Source organism: Solanum verrucosum, unplaced genomic scaffold (assembly GCF_900185275.1).
Source record: "Solanum verrucosum unplaced genomic scaffold, falcon-dt-bn FXZP01000139.1, whole genome shotgun sequence".
Lineage (NCBI taxonomy): Eukaryota > Viridiplantae > Streptophyta > Magnoliopsida > Solanales > Solanaceae > Solanum > Solanum verrucosum.
In genome coordinates this window covers 327,681-348,970 of record NW_026020364.1, presented here as the reverse complement: position 1 = coordinate 348,970, position 21,290 = coordinate 327,681, and the positions used below count along the sequence as shown (strand labels likewise).

Genomic DNA, 21,290 nt, shown 5'->3' with positions numbered 1-21,290 from the left:
TATATTTAAAGAGGATATGGTTCTAAAGTTTAAAATTTGTCCTACTTTTCTATATCCCAAAACTTAAAACATGTTCAACTAGAGAGACTTACATACTAGTATGCATTATCATCATTTCATGTTTTACTTCTCTCTTCCTTTTGCATAAGACTATAGCAGTCGAGTGGTGTATTCAATCCTTTGGAGTCTGGAGATCTTCATTCTAGTATAGCTTAATATACCACTGCATTACTCTAACTACCGTTGTTTGATTAGTGATTTTTCCTACCTCGGCTTGTGCAATTATATTGGTTGTTCTATGTTTTTGGTCATTATCTTTCGTGCACTTCTCATCTTGTTCAATATCAGCAAACACTCATTCAAATCTACGAATAATTTTTCTTGCATCTGGTATTTGTATATTCAAATGGTTCTTTTTCTCCGATTCCTTTTCTTGTATTTCTTGAGTATGTTAAGTTTCCCTTCCAATATCATTTGTACGGAAAACAACAGTTAAACTTTTTTTCTCCAATTCTGAAACATAACACATATCTCGGTCTCTCTCTCTACAGATTAGTAATTTATATTTATTAGTAGCCATTTTTTTGGCATCTTCTAATAATGAACCATAATCAACACCGATCTAATTCAATTTGGAGAAAGCAAAATTGCCAGAATAAACCATGCCATTAACGCTAGAAGTCGTCTAAAAAATTAGATGAGACACCAACATAGACTAGACTTCATCAATCAACACTTTTTTAGATTTTTCATGCATTTGGCTTTGGGAAGAATGTTTTTGTTTTTATGTCTCCAGTCTAATATAGGTTCAACTTTAACTTTGTTTGTTTAGACTAGAGACACCAAAACAAACACATTCTTCACAAAGCCAAATGCATGAAAAGTCTAAGAAAGTGTTGACTGATAAGTCGAGACAATGTTGGTGTCTCATCTCACTTCTGAGACGACTACTAGTTTGGATGACATGGTTTATTTTTCCAACTCTTCTTTCTCCACATTGAATTTGATGGGTGTTGATTATGATTCATTCTACGAAGATGTCAAGAACATGATTGCATATAAATATAATTTGCTCATTGTAGAGAGAGACAAACATATATATGTTATATTTCGGAATTTGAGAAAAAGGTTTAGACGATGTTCTTCGTGTATATGGTATTAGAAAGGAAATTGAACATACTCAAGAAAAATAGGAAAACAATAAGGAGAAAATGGATCATTTGAAGATACAAGTAGAAGATGCAAGAAAACTGATTCACATGTTGGAACGAGAGGTTGCTGATATTGACCAAGATGAGAAGTGCATGAAGATGTTGAAAAAAAACGTAGAGCAGCCTATAGGTTTGCACAAGCTGAGCTAGAAAGAGTCATAAATCAACAAAAGCTACTAGAGTAGTGCATTGGGATATTGAGCGGACAAGAATGAATAACTCCAATGAATTGAATCTACCACTCGACTACTACTGTCTTATGTAAAAGAAAGAGAGAAGTAAAACATTAAATGATTATAATGAATACAAGTATGTAAGTCTCTCTAGTTGAACATGTTTTAAGTTTTGGGATATAGCAAAGTACGACCAATTTTCAAACTTTGAAACCATATCCTCTTTAATAGATGTGAAGTTGAATTTGAAAAAAATAATAGGGCTGATTAATCAAGATTTGTACTGAAAAGTCCCACTTTGTGGTGAAGCTTTTCCAACCAAAGATGTCTTTAAAAGTGTAGTCCTACGAAAATATAACAATAGCACCCCTATTTTTTAATCAAACACTTGCGTCTCTTTTAAAGGGATAATCTTACTCAAAAAGAATGTTCCTCCTTCAAAGCAAACTTATAAAATTGAAGTTGAAGGATAAATAACCAAACTTAAACAAAAAAAAAAAGAAATTTCAATTGATTAAATATTGTACTTTTTTGGGAAAGTATATACCTAAGATTGCCTCCTTGAACAAATAGAACTACCGTTTGGAAATTTACACCATATATAGTTTACTTTCCTAAGACTATATGTATAGTACTACTTAAGTGTAATGGTTTGGCACTAAATCATTGATTTCACACTGAATAATAATATGCAGGGCAAGAGATGTCATGTTTCTTAAAATATCATCTGCTGCAGCAACATAAATCATTTTGGAAGTGAGTATCATTAGCTTCAGCTTGACATAAATGTTATGCACATTTAAGGAGTAATATAGATCACATAACACTAGCTACACATTCATGAGCAAAATCTCGATATACATTAGATTACCCAATGTCCTTACTGGATTGTATAAAAACTGAACAAATCATGCAAAATACTAGTCATCCCGAGGAACCACCCGTCCTCAATTCGTTCTTGACTAAAAAATCACCATATATATATATATATATATATATATATATATATATATATAGCTTTAAATATAAATCCATAAAAGCAATAGAGAAACCACTTGCTATGCAACAAACCAATGGTTACCAACTTAGCATTTAATAGGACTATAATAGAAATTAAAGATTCATCACCACCTAAAAAAGGAAGATCTATGAATTCACTTAAGTTACAATACATAATAACTCTGAAGTCTCTTTTAATCATGAATCTACTTCCGCTAATTAACTAAGGAATAAAAAAAGTAATCAATTTACAATATTATAGAAAAACTAACAATAACAACTCTATACACCAATATACATTAATAATACAGATGTAAAATTATTCACTGGTATTGAATACTAAACAAAGACTTAGTAAAATTTATAAAGATATCAATCACTAAATTAAAATTATGTTGAAATGAGTCAAAATAAAAACGCTCTCCACCTACAAGCCTAAAACCAAATATTTTGCCTAACAACTCACTGCCGACATGGCCGCTATGGCCACCTGCCACCATCCATCGATGGAGGTTGGCTTGCCAATTGGGCCCATTGCTCAGAACAAACCTACATATGCAAATACCTTAACCACACACGCCCAAAAGACCAAACCGTTACCTCTAAAGCCTATCACGTACCAACACGGTGAACCAAAGATAATATGGGAAGAGGAGGAAGTAGACCAAATGATTATCAATGAGAAACTTTAATATGCCGTGATTGGGAAATTCTCATATGTTTGGCCTGATATAAAGGATCTGAGACGACTAATACCAAAACAATGTGAGCTCAAAGGAGAAGTAGTTATAGAGCTACATAGCAATAGATATATATTGATTAGGGGCTTCACTGCTGGAGGATTATGTGACCCTGCTATCAAAGCCCCAATTTTACATCACTCACAATTATTAGTCGTACCATATGCAGACTTTGAAATGGGAACCTAACTTTAATCCAGAAGAAGCAACTACTACTGCAATCGCGTGGATCTCTTTCTCTGCACTCCTTCTGATTTTTTTGGAAAAAACCTATGTTTTCAATGGAGGCAGCTATAAGAAAGCCACTACAAATTGATATGGCAACCCTGAATAAAATACGCCCCAGCTGTGCAAGAGTGAAGGTGGAAGTGGATCTGCTTGGAGAATTCCCAAAACACATTAATGTGGGAATGAGGAATAAATCAGGGTAGGTACTTGAAAGATGGGTGACTGTAAAGTATGACTACGTGCTTAAATGTTGCAAGACATGTAAGTTGCAGGGGCATAATGAGGAACAATTTTTCATTCTTCATCCAGAGCTATACCCAAAGGAGGAAAAGGAGGTGGAAGAAGATAAGGAAAAGAGGAACACAAGCGAAGAATTATAGAAAAAGGTTATTACTGAACAAAATGAATTGGGGAAACAACAGAAAGGAAAGGAGAATGGGGACATTGCTACTGGTTTCAAGGAGCAATGGAGGAGAACTAAGAACAGAAGAGGAAGACTTTATTCGAAAGAAAAGCCTAAATAGGTATGGAATCCAAGGAGGAAAGAAAAAAAATGATGATCAACATGTGAAAACAACAAATAAATTTGATGCATTAGGGGAAGGAGGTGACAAAGAGGAAACAAGAGATAACAATGAGCCTGGATCACAACAAGGGTAGAAGAAAAAACAAGAAATTTCCTTCATAAGAACGTTGATGATCAAAGCAGACAAGATAAGGAGATAGGAAGCACAAGTTCATGGTCTAAGCACATAGCTAAAGAACTTACCCCTTTAAGAGTTCAAAGCATCACTGATTTAAAAAGTATGGAATCACCTAAGGAGACCTCAAATGCAGAAAGTACACATATAGGTACTGCCATCAGGGATAGAATGAGGGAGGAAAAATACACAGACAATGCTGAAGTGGAAGTTAACATGCATAAAAAGGAGGAAAACATGAAGGAACAGAAAGTAGAACACCAAAAGTTGAGAAGTACACCAGAGAAAAAAACTCCTTGAATAAACAAGATCCAGCCTAAAGAAGTGTAAAAAAAGCAAGATGAAGAGGAAGAAGATATTTTGGAGGTATCCATAGAGCAGATAGGAAGAGATGGGGATTTGTCACCCAGACAAATATGGAAGCTAAAAGGAAAGCACAAAAAGAAATGCAGCAGTACTGTACCTCTACAAATAAATACAAGGAGCATGAAGAGAACATCTTCCTCCATTGATCAATGATTAACAAATTACTTTTCTGAAACATAAGATCAGTAAAATTTTAAAATGCTTTTGAGAGACTACTTGATGTTAACAGGAAAAATCATTATTCAAATATAGCTCTATTAGAGCCTTTTCAAAGCCCAACAGAAATATGAACCTATAGAAGAAGACTTAGCAAACAACATGCTAAAGTTAATTGTTTAGCAAAAATCTATATTTTCTTGGATAATGATTGGGAGGAACAACATACAATGGACTCAGTACAACAGATAACCATTAGGTTCAAACATAAGTGAATCAGAATGTAGTCATGATAACTGCAGTATATGCTAGATGTAATGCTCTGGAAATATTAGAGTTTTGGGAGGATCTTGAAGACATTGCTAACAACACAATATGCCATGGATAGTAGGAGGGGATTTCAACACCATTATCCATGATTCTAAAAAGTTGGGGGGCCTGGCAGTTACACAAAATGAAACCACTGATATTATTCAGTGTATAAATACCTATGCCCTAAATGAATAGAAGTTTATAGGAAGCTATTTTACTTGGTGGAATGGAAGAATTGACGAGGAATGTATTTTCAAAAGACGTGACAATAGTTTTGAAAATAATGAATTCATGAACACCCTCCAAGAAAGTGAGGTCCATCACTTGATAAGGAAAGGGTCTGACCATGCCCCTTTACATGTGAGTTGCAATAATATACAAGAGCAGATCAGCAAACCATTTAGATTCTTCAATTTCTAGGCTAATCACAATGAGTTTGTTAGAGTGGTGGAGGAGAGTTGGAAGAAGGAAGCACAAGGATCACCGTTTACCATTGTTCAACAAAATATTAAAAGATTAAAGGTAGTCTTGGTGCAATGAAGCAAATCAACTTGTGGGAATATATTCCAATAGGTGGCCATATTAGAAGATGTGATAAAAGCTAAGAAAGCTTAGTTTGAAATCAATCCAACCCCAGAAAACAGTAATGGTTTAAAAAAGGGTGAAGCTAACTTATAAAGCTATATACAAATAGAGGAGGAATACTCGAAGCAGAAGGCTGGAATGAGGTGGTTTCAGAATGGAGACAAGAACACTAAGTTCTTTCATGCCTATGTATAGGGTAGAAGAAAGAAGCTACATATTTCAGAAATACACACAATGCAGGGAGATATAATTTCTTCCACAAATAACATTGGAGAGGAGGCAGTCAATTTGTTTAGGGAGCAGTTCACAGAAACCAATGAACCCACATAGTACACCATGTTAGAAAATATTCTTAAGATAATATCCAGGGAGAAAAATTAAGATATGGAAAGACTCCCAACATAAGAGGAAGTAAAAAGTGTGGTTTTTTCCCTAAATGGGAAGGTGCAAGTGGGCTAGATTGATACTCTGGCACTTTTTTCAGAGTTGTTGGTAAATTGTAAAACAGGAAATCATTAACATGGTAAATTCATTTTACTGTGGAATGGAGATGCTAAGGTTCATCATACACACAAATTTGATCTTAATTCCCAAAAAGGGGACTGGATAATTTTGGAGATTTAAGGCGAATTAGTCTTAGCACCTTCACCAACAAAATTATTTTAAGAATGCTCCATGAAAGGTTGGGTGCTAGTTCTACTAGATATTATACAAAACAACCAGTTAGGATTCATAAAAGAGAGGAGTATAACAAAAAATGTCCTACTAGCTCAGGAGATTGTGAGGGATATTAGTAGGAGGAACAAATCTGACAACGGTTATGAAATTGGACATGGAAAAAGCGTATGATAGAGTTTCTTGGAAATATTTGGTAAGAGTGCTTAGGAAATTTGGGTTCTTAGAAATAATTATAGATATGGTGGTAAGATTGATCTCTAAGAACTGGTACTCAGTGATATTGCATGGGTAGAATTTTGGTTTTTTTCAGTCTTCTAGAGGACTGAAACAAGGCGATCCTTTGTCACCTACTCTATTCATATTCATCATAATTGCTGAAGTACTAGCTAGGAACCTCAACAAATTGAGCCTCAACAAATTGTTTGAAGATCTAGAGTTTAAAGGGTATGGCATGCAAAAATGGGGTCCTGAAATTAATTATCTATCTTATGTTGATGATACCATCCTTTTCTGTTCTGGACAGCCTACCTCTATAAAGAAGATGATGAAGGTGTTGAGGAGTCATGAGGAAGTTTCAGGGTAAATGATTAATCTGAACAAAAGTTTAGTGTACTTGCATGAGAAGGTTCACATTGGTATTTTTAATCAAATCAGGAGGATCACAGGAATAAAGCAAGGCTCATTTCCTTTCACCTACTCAGGTTGCCCTATTTTCTATGGGAGGAAAAATGGAAAACACTTTGAAGAATTGATTAAAAAGGTTATGAAAAGGATCAGTTTGTGGAAGAATAGATTGTTATCTTTTTGAGAGAGGTATATATTAATAGCTCATGTGCTACAATCACTGCATGTGTACATGTTGTCAACCATGAACCCATCTGATGGGGTCATAAATTGGCTGCATAGGATATTTGCCAAGTTTTTTTGGGCTAACACAACTAGCTCAGTAAACAAGCATTGGGTGGCATAGGACAAAATGTGTAACCCAAAGGAGGAAGGGGTTTGGGTCTCAGATCATTACATGATGTATCTAAGGCTTTATTTTCCATGCTCTGGTGGAACTTCAGAACTGCCACCTCATAACTATGGGCTTCATATATGTGGAATAAATATTGTAAGAAGCATCATCCTATCATTCCTCAAGGTTTTGCGGAATCACATGAGTGGAGGAAAATGGTTCTCATTAGAGAAGAGGTGGAGAATGAAATATGGAGGAAGGTTAAGACTGGATCTTCTAGCTTTTGGTTTGATAATTGGACCAAGTTAGGGGTACTGTACTAATTGGAGGAAGAGGTAGCGGAGGAAGATATTGAAGTGAAGGAATTTATTACGGAACGAAGGTGGAATAGACAACTGTTATTGGAGAAATTATCCATTGAAATGACTGATCACATCATGGATAACATAAAAACCCCAACTACATAGTCTAACAATGATGTAGCTTGGTGGATGTGCAACACACTGGGGAGGTTTATTGTGAAGTCTGCTTGAAATTTATTGAGAAATAAGCATGAGAAGAAAAGAGACTATGAGTTGATCTGGATGAAAGAGCTCTTTTTTAAACTCAGATTCTTTATGTGGAGGGGGTGTGGAAGAGAAGAATTGTGGCAGATGACAATCTTAAAAAGATGAAGATTAACATACCATCAAGGTTTATTTCTAACAGACCCATAGCAAATAAACTATGGAGGCATTTTGCTAATTGTGTAGGAATAAAGATGGAGGGAATGCTACTTCAACAACTTATAATATCTTGGTGCAAACATAAGGAATCACTAAAGTTATAGAAAGTGTACAGAGCCATACCAGCTATCGTCTTGTGGACTATACGGAAAAGGAGAAATGCAATCAAACATGGCAGTAACATCAGCTATGAGGAGATGGTTAATCAAATAGTTAGAGTTCTGAGACAGCTAATAAAGAAGAAGTATCCATGGATAAAAAGAATAGAATGGTCATTGCCAGACATAATGAGCAAAATAGGGACCTATAAACCAATGATATACTACCTTAGTTGTACATGGAAGCCTCCTGACAGTAGGAGAATAAAATGCAACACTGATGGAGCCAGCAGAGGTAATCCAAGTTTGAGTTCTTTTGGTTATTATCTTAGAGATAGCAGAGGGGATCTAATATTTGCAAAATAAAAAGGAATAGGAATTGCTACAAACATGGAGGCATAATCTTTAGCAATCTTAGATGCGTTAAGAACTTGAAAGAAAGGAACTTACAGGATGTTTTAATTGAAACTGATTCACTTGGTCTAAAAAAAATCATCCAGAAGGAGTGGAAAGTACCTTGGGAATTGGTGGAGAGAATAGAGGAAATCAGAGACATCATGCTTCTAATAGTTACTACAATCACACACACATACAAAGAAGGCAACAGTTTAGCAGATTGTATAGCTAACATATCAATAGAAGGCCAAACAAGTCATGAATATCACAGTTTTCATGAACTTGCAGTTAGAGAAAGACAAGTCTTGACCATAGAAAAAGCAATAGTACCAGTTCTTCACATAAAGACTAGTAAAATCAACCACCAATGAGGCAAATGAGGATAAAAGGGTAAGAAGTATAAACAACAAAAGGAAGGAGTGGTCATAAGTTATACAAGTTAAGTTATGATATGAAGGAGCGGCGACAACTTAAGACATAGCTACAATAGGTTATGCATATACAATCAAATCTTAGGCATATATCAGCTAGATCTACAATAAACTCCCAAAATGAGCTGGTCCATACTAAGACCAAGAATGAGTATTGGCATGAGGTTCAAGAGTGATCTGACCTTTGGATTAACTAGGAAGAAGAGAAAATTACCTCAGTGAAGCAGAGCATCCAGTAAGTCTCCGACGAAAAGATCCATCTGGAAGTCCTTGAGTTCGAAACTCTGACAAATCCATGAGGGTAACATTGCTTGAGGAATCGGAAGTTAGGTAGAGAAGATAGACATAATGTCAACAAATGCTTAGATGTTTTTGGCTTTCCTTTTTGCTTAGGGACTGGTCTCATTTTGGGTCGGTCCTAATTTGTATGGACCTTTGTAAATAATGAATAAACAGGCCCTCAGACCAATTTTTTTTTTTTAAAACCAATGAATTAACAAGAATTTTTGGTAAAGTCTTTACATGTAAGACTTGATTAAAGTAAAGTTACATTCATTCCTTGAACTAATGAATGTGTCTAACTTACTAGGATGCACTTTGCAAGCCATCTTCAAGTACATCCTTAAAAAATATTCATCACTTAGTGTCATTTGAGTAACAACTAAGGCTCATGAAGGCCATTCATATACAGAATAAAAAGAGTATGGCGGCTAAGTGAAATGTAGGGTTTGGAGTGTTAAAGAAAGGAGGTTGAAGCTTTTATAGAGCATAAAAGACCTTGCACTGCTTAAAAGTTTTTAAATATACCTCTAAGAACTATAATATTTGTCAATTACTTCTTTAATTATGACTAAATGCATATATAGCCTTTTAAATTTAGCATTAAATGTTAGTTTGATATTTCAATCTTTTATGTAATTTTTTATGTATCTTCACATGATAAATGTGTCTCCTAAACATCTCACACTGATATGAAAAATCATGTGTCTTATACTTATAGTGTATTTGCGTTAAGCGCCAAGCCTACACCCTGGACGTGACCGACACTCGAGAACCATTGTTGGTCCCCAAAGCAAACCCTTGGCATGACTCTTTACTCAGCAGAAGACTTACTTATCAATAAAGAACTCAATGTAAACTCAACTCATAATGATATCATAAACTATAAAAGTTTGGATCAGAAATACTCAAAAGAACGCAAGTGTTCAACTCAAAGTCTTTAAAACATCAATAAGGGAAATGAAATAAACACTCCTCAAATACTATTGTCTATCTATGAAGCCTCTAACAACTATGATGAAAGTTGGGAAAATACTCACGACATTATAATACTACTGAAATTAAATGTGGAACCCTCCGAAGCAAGGAGGTTCCCCCAAGCAACGCTGGAACTGCAAGTGGTATCAACAAAGCGCATGTTGAAGACCATGCTTACCTATATCCGCATCATGAAAGATACCGAAAAAAATGGTGTTAGTACATGGAACGTACGAGCATGCAAGGGGAGATCTAAAGCACACACATAGACTTGAACTGATAAAAAGGAAGAACATACTCACCTCATCTCAACTCAAGAATACTCAAAGATTTTCAAATTCAGAAATACTCAAACTCAGTTCAAAATAAAAGCAACAATAAAGATGCATTATAAAGAAATATTTTGAAACAGTAGATAATAACTCAATATATTTAAAAATACAATAATAACTTTTTTACTCTTATTTGGGAGATTATCTAACTGACAACCATCACTATGAGCTATGTGATGATACATCGTCTCACTCACGCTGCCATAACTGTCCTATACCTTGCGGAGTATAAGACATCCTAAACTAAGTGGATCCACTAAATTATGCTTAAAAGCAATAATAGAAAGTCATCTAAAAAGTATGATCATTTATCCATGTTCGCATACATGGTTTATGAGGACTTTGAGTTGTTTGAACTCGTCCCCATGTCTGTGCTCAATACTACTTCCAATAATATAACTCATGCTCATATGTTTCAAAATATTTCCTCATCCTCAAACTTTGATATTATTACTTAAAAGGTTCTCTGAAAAGAGATGATGATCAAAACTCCTCATGAATTCATTTGGAAATCAAAGTTTCCTCTTGTTTTAAATGTAAAACATTTACTCTTTGAGAATACTTAGTTCACTTATATTCATTTTGAAAACATTAACTCAACTCTCCTTATCCTCATGCTCAAGTACTCAAGTCTTAAAATAAGTTTTAAAAGATTGTAAAAGACTTCTCAAAGTGACTCAAAGACTTTACTACAACTTTACTCTTAATCTTTTCTTGAATTTGAAATGTTAATTCAAGAGTTATGATTTGGATAAATAGGATTTCTCAAAGATTGATGAAGATTTTAACTGTGGAAATCAAGAAGAGAACATAGGTGCGATTCGATGAAACTCTCACAGAAAGAAGAACGGATGGGTAGGGGACCTGGGGTCCTTGGCGCACTGAGTGGCGCGGGGCGCCAGCCCGAATACTTCAGAACAATAGTTGGGGCGCACTAAGTGGCGTGCCCCACCAGGCCCCAAACTACTAGGCATAATTTCTGGCGTAGTGGTGGCGCGATGCCCCACCCCCATGCCAAGATTTTTGACAAAATTTTCTTCTCAATTCCTAAGCCAAATTCATCTAAAATCAAATTATTTCCTTCAAACTCCATTGGGATCATAAACCCAACAAAAATCCACACAAAACCCACCAACAAGAACACTCATTCGCAAGACCCTAACCTCAAGAACTCAACAAGACTCCATTGTTAAAGAATGAAGCTAAAACGTCAAAATTTCTCAAGAATTCAAAAACTGAAGAAAGAAATTGTGGATGAAAATCACATGATTTATGTAAGGGTTAACAAACTCGTAACTATGAAAGCTTACATACCTCGAAGAACACTTGTTCTTGGCGAAATCTCTATTTTTTTTAACAAACGTTTTAATCTTTTATCTTTTCTCTTCTTGAACTCCCCTAAAAATTCCTACGCTTCTTTTGAAAGACAAACTGATTTCAATCTATTTAGACCCCTAAAAGGGGTGAGAAAAACTTTTAGTCTAAGTGAGGGTAAGGAAAAGATCAAAATACCCCTCCTTAATTTGGATGAATTTCCTTAACTGGACAGGCTGAATTCAAATGGGCATATCTCCCTCATCTGAAATTGAAATTTAGCAAACTCAGTGGCGTTGGATAAAGGACTCAAAGATCTTTCATTCGATATCTTATGATCCACCTTACTTATCATGTACTGAAATTTATGGTTATTTGAAGTTGACCCAAAACTCACAATTGAAGACTAACTTGCATAAATCTCAAATTGGCTATTTCTAATTTTGTTCTTTCTAAAATTAGCCCTTTCTAAGACCGAGGTGTTACAATATCTCCCTCTTGGTAACATTCTTCCTAGAATGAGATCACTATAAGTAGAATTAAGGGTAGAAACATCTAACACCCTGCTCAAATACCCAACATACAATTTAACACAACATAGCATAACAATTTAAAGAGTGTTTTACAAAAAGTCTTTACCATGGTCGGGAAGTTTTCTGGAAGGAAAGAGATGTGGGTTCTTTTCTTCATATCCTCCTCAGCCTACCAAGTGACTTCCTCAATAAAATGATTCCTCCAGAATACGTTGACTGATGCTACCTCCTTGGTTCTCAACTTGCGAACGTGACGATCAAGTATCTCAACAGGTATCTCCTCATAAGATAGGTTGTCCTTAATACCAATATTTTCAGTAGGTATAATAAGTGAAGGATGGTCCATAAACTTCTTTAACATTAAAATGTGGAACACCAGATGAACTGTTGGTAACTCTGGCAGTAGCTCCAACTCATAAGTTGCATTGCCAATCCTCTTAGATATTATGTAAGGACCAATATACAAGGAATTGAGTTTCCCCTTCTTTCCAAACCTCAGAACACCCTTCAAAGGTGAAACCTTCAAGTAAACCCAATCATCCACCTCAAATTCTAAGTCTCTTCTCCTAACATCGGTATAGGACTTCTGACGACTTTGCGCTGTTTTCAACCTCACTTGAATGATCTTTACCTTCTCCACAACTTGATGAACCAAGTCTTGTCCTATCAACCCAGCTTCACTGACTTCAAACCATCCAATAGGAGGTCTACAACTTCTCGCATAAAGTGCCTCATAAGGAGCCATCCAGATGCTAGAGTGATAATTGTTGTTGTAAGCAAACTCTATGAGAGGTTAGTGATCATCCCAACTACCTTTGAAATTGATCACACAAGCCCTCAATGTATCCTCTATAGTCTAAATCATTCACTCTTCTTGGCCATCAGTCTAGGGATAAAAAGCAGTACTAAGGTTCACCTTCGAACCCAAACCCTTCTGGAACGACTTCAACAATTTTATGGTGAATTGCACACCTCTATCTGAAATGATAGACATCGGAACTCCACGAAGTCTGACTATCTCTTGAATACGTAATCTGGCATAATCCTCTACTGAATAGGTTGTCTTTAGTGGTAAGAAATGGGTTGATTTAGTCAACCAATCTACAATCACTTAAATAGAATTGTGATGCTGCGAGACAACGACAAACCAGTAATGAAATCCCTATTGATCATTTCCCACTTCCATTCAGGAAGATCTATGTTCTGAGCCATACCACTGGGCCTTTGGTTCTCTACCTTGACTTGTTAGCAATTCAGGCACTTAGCAACGAACTCTGCAATACACCTCATCATGCTACTCCACCAATATACTTCTCTCAAGTCTTGGTATATCTTTGTGGAACCAGGATGGATCGAATATATGGAGCTGTGAGTTTCCTCCATGATCCTCTCTTGGAGTTCATCCTCCTTTGATACACACAATCTACCTTGATACCTCAACACACCATCTCCCTCTTGTTCAAAAGCCATCAGTTTCTGCTTATGAACATTTGTCTTCAATTCATACAAACAGGGTCTTGTTCTAGTTTCTCTTTCACTTTGGATACTAGTGATGATTTAGCCCCATTCATCACCACCACTCCACCTTCATTAGAATCCAACAACCGGACTCCCAACCATGAAAGTATGTGCACATCTTTGGCTAATTCTTTCTTGCCTTCCTCAACATGGGCAGTACTACCCATAGACAACTTGCTCAAGGCATTAACAACAACATTAGCCTTACCTAGGTGATAGAGGATACTCATGTCATAATCTTTGAGTAACTCCAACCACCTTCTCTGTCTGAGATTAAACGTTGTCTGACTGAAAACATACTGAAGACTCTTGTGATCGGTGAAAACATCTACATGAACACCATAAAGATAGTGATGCCATATTTTCAAGGCAAATACTACAATATCCAACTCTAGATCATGGGTTGGGTAATTCTTCTCGTGAATCTTAAGCGGTCTGGAGGCATAAGCTAAGACCTTGCCATTCTGCATCAATACACAACCAAGTTAAACTTTAGATGCATCACAATACAGAATTAAACCTTGTGTACCCTCCAGTAAAGTCAACACCGTGGCAATAGTCAACCACATTTTCAATTCTTGAAAGCTTTTCTCACAAGTTTCAGACCATTGAAACTTTGTTGTCTTATGAGCTAACTTAGTCAACGGGGAAGAAATAGATGAACACCCCCCCGAAACAACAAGTGGAGCAATCACAAAACGCTCCTAGGTGGTTTCTACCACACTTAGCATATGTAGAGGTCCACTTGGCCTCTTATGCCACATTATCTTGAGATTGGGAAGTTTGAGCTCTAAAGTTCTTCAAATTATGATTCCTGAACTAACCTCTGTTCTTTGGCGCATGTGCACTAGCAGATGATGGAGCAGGTCTGGTTGGTCTTTGTTGAAAGGTTGACCTGATCACATTTCCAGTCTTCTGCTCCGCACTCATTACCTGCAGTCTTAACCTTCTTGTTCCGCAACTCTTCTCTCTCTCTCTCTCAACTTATCTTCCTCAAATTGTTGCACATGGATCATAAGCCTTACTATATCCATGTCCCTTATTAACATAGCAGCTTTCCCCTCTTTGCTTGACAGACAAGACAACTCAGAAACAAACAAGCTCATCCTACTCCTCTTGTCATAAACCATCTCCGAAGCATAATAGGATAGTTGAGTGAACTTGAGGTTGTACTCATTCACACTAATGGATTACTACTTAAGAGTGAGGAATTCTCTTACCTTTGTTTCTCTCAGCTCACAAGGAAAAAAACGCCCCATGAAGGCATTTTCAAACACAACCCAGCTCACAATTGGTGCTCCTTCAACTCTACTCTTTTTCTATTGGTCGTACCAGATCCTAGCAGCATCCTTGAGTTGGTATGTAACTAGCTCCACTCGCTCAACATCAACAACATGCATAACCTCAAATATCTTCTACAACTCCTCCACAAAGTTCTTCGGATCCTTAGTGACATTTGACCCAGTGAATTCCCATGGATTCATCCTCAAGAACTCACGTATCCTGGATGTATCAGCCACATCCTATCGAACTGCTTTTTGTTGACCAGCTTGATTGGCTACAACTTGACTCAATATTCGGATAGCATCCCGAAACTCAGCATTAGTGACCTCTCATTGGGGTTTGCATTTCTGGTGCATTGGGGACCCCTTGATCCTAGGGATCAAATTTCCTCTTGGAAGGATGACCTTAAATAGATCTTCGTAGAGGCACGATCCAAAAGATACGTACAAACATGAATTAGAAGAAACTTTTATAGAGTTTAACTCTATCACATGTAAAGAGTAGGAAGGAAGTGAGATGTTTCCTAAATGTTGTAGCCTCCTGATTATAGATGTGGCGCTCTTCACACTGATAACTAAGACTATACTGACACGATTTCATAGATACCCTAGGACTTTTGAACTCTGTGCTCTAATACCAAGTTTGTCAAGACTCGAGCCTACACCCTAGACTTGGCCGACACTTGAGAACTATTACTGGTCCCCCCAAGCAAACCTTTGGCTTGACTCCTTACTCATCATAAATGATAATTGTTTGAATTAGAAATACTCAAAAGAATGCAAGTGTTCAACTCAATGTCTTTAAAACATAAATAAGGGAAATGAAAGAAAGACTCCTCAAATACTAATGTCTATCTATGAAGCATCTAACAACTATGATGGAAGTCGGGAAAAGAGCCACGACATCCTAATACGATTGAAAGTAAATAGGAAACCCTCTGAAGCAAGGAGGCTCACCAAAGCAACTCAAGAATTACAAGTGGTATCAGCTGAGCGCCTGTTGATGACCCTTGTTACCTGTATCTACATCATGAAAGATGTAGGCCAAATGGCGTCAGTACAAGGAATGTACGAGAATGTAAGGGAAACTTTAATGCACAGATATAAGCTTGAACTGATAAAAAGGAAGAACATACTCACCTCATCTCAACTCAACTCAACTCAAGGATACTCAAAGATAATCAAACGCTGAAATACTCAAACTCAGTTTAATATAAAAGAAACAATGAAGATTCATTATAAAGAAAGCTTTTAAAATAGTAGATAATAAATCAATGTATTTAAAAATACAATAATAACTCGTTTACTCTTATTTGGGAGATTCTCTAACCGGCAACCATCACTATGATCTATGTCATGATACAACGTCTTGCTCACGCTGCCCGAATTGTCATATACCATGCAGGAGTATAAGAAATCCTCAACTAAGTGAAACCACTAATTTATGCTTAAAATCAATAAGGAATCATCTAAAAAGTATGATCATTTACCCAAGTTAGCATATATGGTTTATGAGGACTTTGAGTTGTCTAAACTCGTCCCTATATCGGTGCTCAATACTACTCCCAATAAAATAACTCATGCTCATATGTTTAAAAACATTTCCTCATCCTCAAACTTTGAGATTATTACTCACAAGGTTCTCTTAAAAGAGATTATGCTCAAAACTCCTCATGAACTCATTTGGAAATCAAAATTTCCTCTTGTTTTAAATATAAAACATTTAATCTTAGGAATACTTAGTTCCCTTATATTAATTTTGAAACCATGAACTCAACTCTCCTCATCCTCATGCTCAAGTACTCAAGTCTTAAAACAAATTTTAAAAGATTGTAAAAGATTCTCAAAGTGACTCAAAGAATTTACTCGAACTTTACTCTTAATCTTTTCTTGAATTTGAGATGTGAATTCAAGAGTTATTCGTTGTATTAATAGGATTTCTCAAAGATTGATGAAGGTTTTAAGTGTGTAAATCAAGAAGAGAACATAGGTGCGATTTGATGGAACTCTCACGGATATAAGGACGAATGGGTAGGGCGCACTAAGTGGCGCAGGGCACAAGCCCCAACACTTTAGAGCAGTAGTTGGGGACTACAGAGTGGTGCACCACGCCTGACCCCAAACTATTGGGAAGAAGTTCAGGCGCAGTGGTGGTGCGCAGCCCCACCCCCATGCCCAGATTATTGACGAATTATTCTTCTCAAGCCTAACTGGTCTAAATTGGAGTGATTTCCTTCAAACTCCATTGGGATTATAAACCCAACAGAATCACAATAAGAATCCACACAAAACCCACTAACAACAACACTCATTCGCAACACCCTCACCACAAGAACTCAACAAGACTCAATTGTTAAAGAATGAAGCTAAAACCTCAAAAATTCTCAAGAATTCAAATCAACCAACCTCATGAACGAAATTATGGATGAAAACCACATGATTTGTGTGAGGGTGAACAAACTTATCCCTATGAAAGCTTACATACCTCGAAGAACACTTGTTCTTGGTGAAATCTTGCTTTTCTTGAACGAACGCTTGAATCCTTTATCTTTTCTCTTCTGGAACACCGCTCAAAAATCCTATGCTTCTTTTGAAGGGCTAAAAACGATTCGTTTTAGACCCCTAAAAGGGTGAGAAAAACGTTTAGGCTAGGTGGGGGGGGGTAAGAAATAGACCAAAATACCCCTCCTTAATTCGGATAAATTTCCTTAACTAGACAGGCTGAATTCAAATGGGCATATATCCCACATCTGAACTTAAAATTTAGCAAAATCAGTGGCGTTGGAAAAAGGACTCAAAGATCTTTCATTTGATATCTTATGGGCCACCTAACTCATCTTGTACTGAAATTTACGGTCGTTTGAATTTGACCCAAAACTCACAATTGAAGACTAACTTGCACAAATCTCAAATTCGCTATTTCTAATTTAGTTTCTTTTTAAAATTAGCCCTTTCTAGGACCGATGTGTTACAATTTGCTAAGAGATTGTCTGGAAGCTAGTAAACAAGCAACTTATTCATGTATTAGACTCACATGGTTTTTAAAATTTCTATTGTTATCTTATTGAGTAATCCAATTCACAAAATTCTCAATTTCTCACCTGCATCCATGTGAAGGATCAGAAAATAACATTACTCCAAAGATAATAAATTATTTGCATAGAATATTTACTTGCATCTGATGAATATAAAATGTGTATTTCAATATAACTTAGTAAAGTTATTATATATTTTAGTTATTTTAAAGTTAAAAGATCGGTATTTAGATACACCACTATCAACCTTTTTTTGCATCATTGTTTCCTCCATAAAAAGTATGACTTTTTTTTAAGTTGCTTTGCATAGAGCAATCAATCTGTCATCTCCTCCTTTTTTGTGTAACTCACCTTATCTACAGATTTAGGACACTTTATTTATAGTTGAACTATTTCTCAAGTAGTATGTAATAAATTGGCTGACTTGGAAATTAATATTAATGCAATAATTGAATTTATTATCATAGGTGAATCTATGCATATCTGGACATAGTTATCATAGTCAAATCATGTGAAAACAAACAAATAGTGTCATATTAATTGAATGCAAACAATAAATATGGTGCTAGGATATTGATTTGTCATTATCTTCTTTTGATAATTTTTTTAATTTTATACTTATTCTAATGGTGGACAACAAAGATCTTTTTTTAACTTTCTCTTTATTGGAGATCGTGAGGAATTTTAATTACTTTGAATGAAAATGGACTGCAGGCAAGTTATGCACGATGTACTATTTGAATTAAAATTAGCCAATGAGCTATGATTTCTTTAATAGCATACCTCGACTTATAACTACATGGGTTATTATTTCCACTATCTTTATTCCAAACCCTCTCTTACTTGAAGCATTTATCTTCTTCTTTTTTATAGATAAAAAGATTTATTTAGCATATATAGAATATTTTGGATATTTTTTTAGCAAATAAAGAGGCTTTACAAATAAGATACCTAGGTAAAATATGAGGTTTTTGGTTAAAAACAATTTGGTCTAATACTTTTTTTTGTTTAAAACCAAGTGTTGCATCATTAATAATACAATAATTTAATACTTCTTCTATTTTAAAAAGAATGACCTAGTTTGACTTGGCACAGAGTTTAAAACAACATAGAGACTTCGATCTTGTGATCCTAAATTAAAGTTATGTCAAATGTACCAAAACGTCTTTTAATCTTTTGACCTTAAACAATTCATGTGGGAAACTGAAATTAAAGTGTTGCCAAAAAATAAAAGAGATCATTCTTTTTTAAACAAACTACAAAGGAAAATAGGGGATTCTTTTTTAAACGGCAGGAGTATATAAATAATATTACTTTCCATCTTTGATAAACCTTTTGACTAAAATAATAAAAGATAAGTAATTTCTTGGATATAAAAGAAAAAATGATCTTTTTAATGAAATAACAAATACTAAGTGACTTTCCTAATGTGAAAGAAAAACACATAGTGTTGTTGTCAAACATGCTATTGTATTTAATTGTTTATTAACATTCTCAATTTTTTTTTAAGAAGTCGAGATAATTCATTAGACTTACAAGCCGTTGTGTAATGGTCATCACATATATCATACCTCTAATCAATTTTAAAAGAAATTTCTGAAGTTGAAGGTTGCTGCAACCATCATCCATGTTCTCTCTCCTTTCCCTAAATTAAAAGTGAATGTCAAATGATCAGTGAAACACCTATTGATGATCCAGAACACATGTATTTTCATCATTATAAGATGCAGGTCGAATGACATCAGTACATTGAATGTACGAGCATGCAATCAGAAATGAAAGCATAGATAACTGACTGACAAGACCGGGAGAAATACTCACCTCAACTCAACTTCAAAACAAAAGCAATAACAGTAAATGCAATTTTTAAAGCTTTATAAAAAAAATATAAACTCAATGATGATGCACCACACTTATAATCATGAGGCTATGAAGCATATAGGAGTGGTTACTCTTTCTTCTCATTCCAAATTGTGCACAAGGTTAAGTCTTAGGAGCTATGGGATTGAGTTCACGTTTGTTATATTTGTGCAGAGATGCATGTGACTCGAAGAACAAAAATCAGCCATATGTTAGATGAAGTTGCAGGTGAGAGAACGAGTAGGGTGTGGCCAAATTGTCGTAACCAGGGATCAGATTGATAAAAATGAGACCGCCCAAATTGTCGTAACCAGGGATCAGATTGATAAAAATGAGACCGCCCAAATTGTCGTAACCAGGCTGGGCTGGAACGCTCTTCTCGCATATTTTATTGCGAGTAATGACCACTCATCACATCCCATTAAAACTTGCATCATGTTTTTTCAAAGCCCACAGCCTACATTATTTATTCAAGCCACCAACCCTACAACTCTCTTTATTCTCCAGTGTGGGATATTTACTTCCAAAGGCTTGTTTTTTTTTGGATAAAATATTAGATGGCTGTTGGTTCAGCATTTGGTAGCCCTCACCTTGCTAAAATTGTTGTAATTTTCTGTGAATGTTTGGTAGGGCTTTGGCCATTATTTCACTGAAGATTGAAAAAATGTATAGACAGATATGAATCTTGCTAAAATTTTTTGCAATATTGAAGATGATAATGGATACAAGAAAGGAAAATCAAACGACAACTTGATTCTTAATGAATGGTGCTGAAGAAGAAGATGACGATAGAGTATAGTACTGACGATGATGAGCAAAAGGAAGCCAAGAGAAGGGTGGACTTTCATGTCAATATTGTATATGTGAAGTTTATCAGATCATGACTGGAATAATGGAGTTGAGATTTTGCAAATGGTGATGTATGTTATGCTTGAAGGGTCAGATACTCAATATTGCGTTGTTACTGCTTCTACAGATACTAGACCCCCGGTTCCTCCTCCTATTGTGACAGATCAGGATATAAGAAATGCGGTACATCTCTTGACTGAGTTGGTGACTACACAAAGAGCGCAGAGGATGCGTGGTGGTGCTGAGAAGGCCGAGGAACCCGAGAGTTCTAGGATTCATGAGTTTCTTGCCTTGAACCCCGCAGAGTTTACAGGGATAGATCAAAGGGAAGACCCACAACATTTCATTGATTAGCTTGGCCGAATCTTTAGGGTTATGCATGCTACAGGGGTTTACACAGTAGAGTTTGCATCATTTTAGGCTTCGATACATAACTGTTCTATGGTACAAAGGATGGGAAAGATTCAGAGGAAGAAATTCACCTCCAGTTAGATGGACAGACTTCTCGGGTGCTTTCTTGGATAATTTCTTGCCACTTGAGATGCAAGAGTC

The 21,290-nt window shown here is 35.8% G+C and overlaps 1 non-coding gene across 1 annotated transcript; it reads right to left on the bottom strand.

Annotated features, from left to right (window-relative positions):
* Positions 1–20,202: 20,202 nt before the first annotated feature.
* LOC125837834 (small nucleolar RNA Z279/snoR105/snoR108) lies at positions 20,203–20,309 on the bottom strand. Its single transcript, XR_007443541.1, has one exon. It is a non-coding gene; the product is annotated as a small nucleolar RNA Z279/snoR105/snoR108 (small nucleolar RNA).
* Positions 20,310–21,290: the final 981 nt, after the last annotated feature.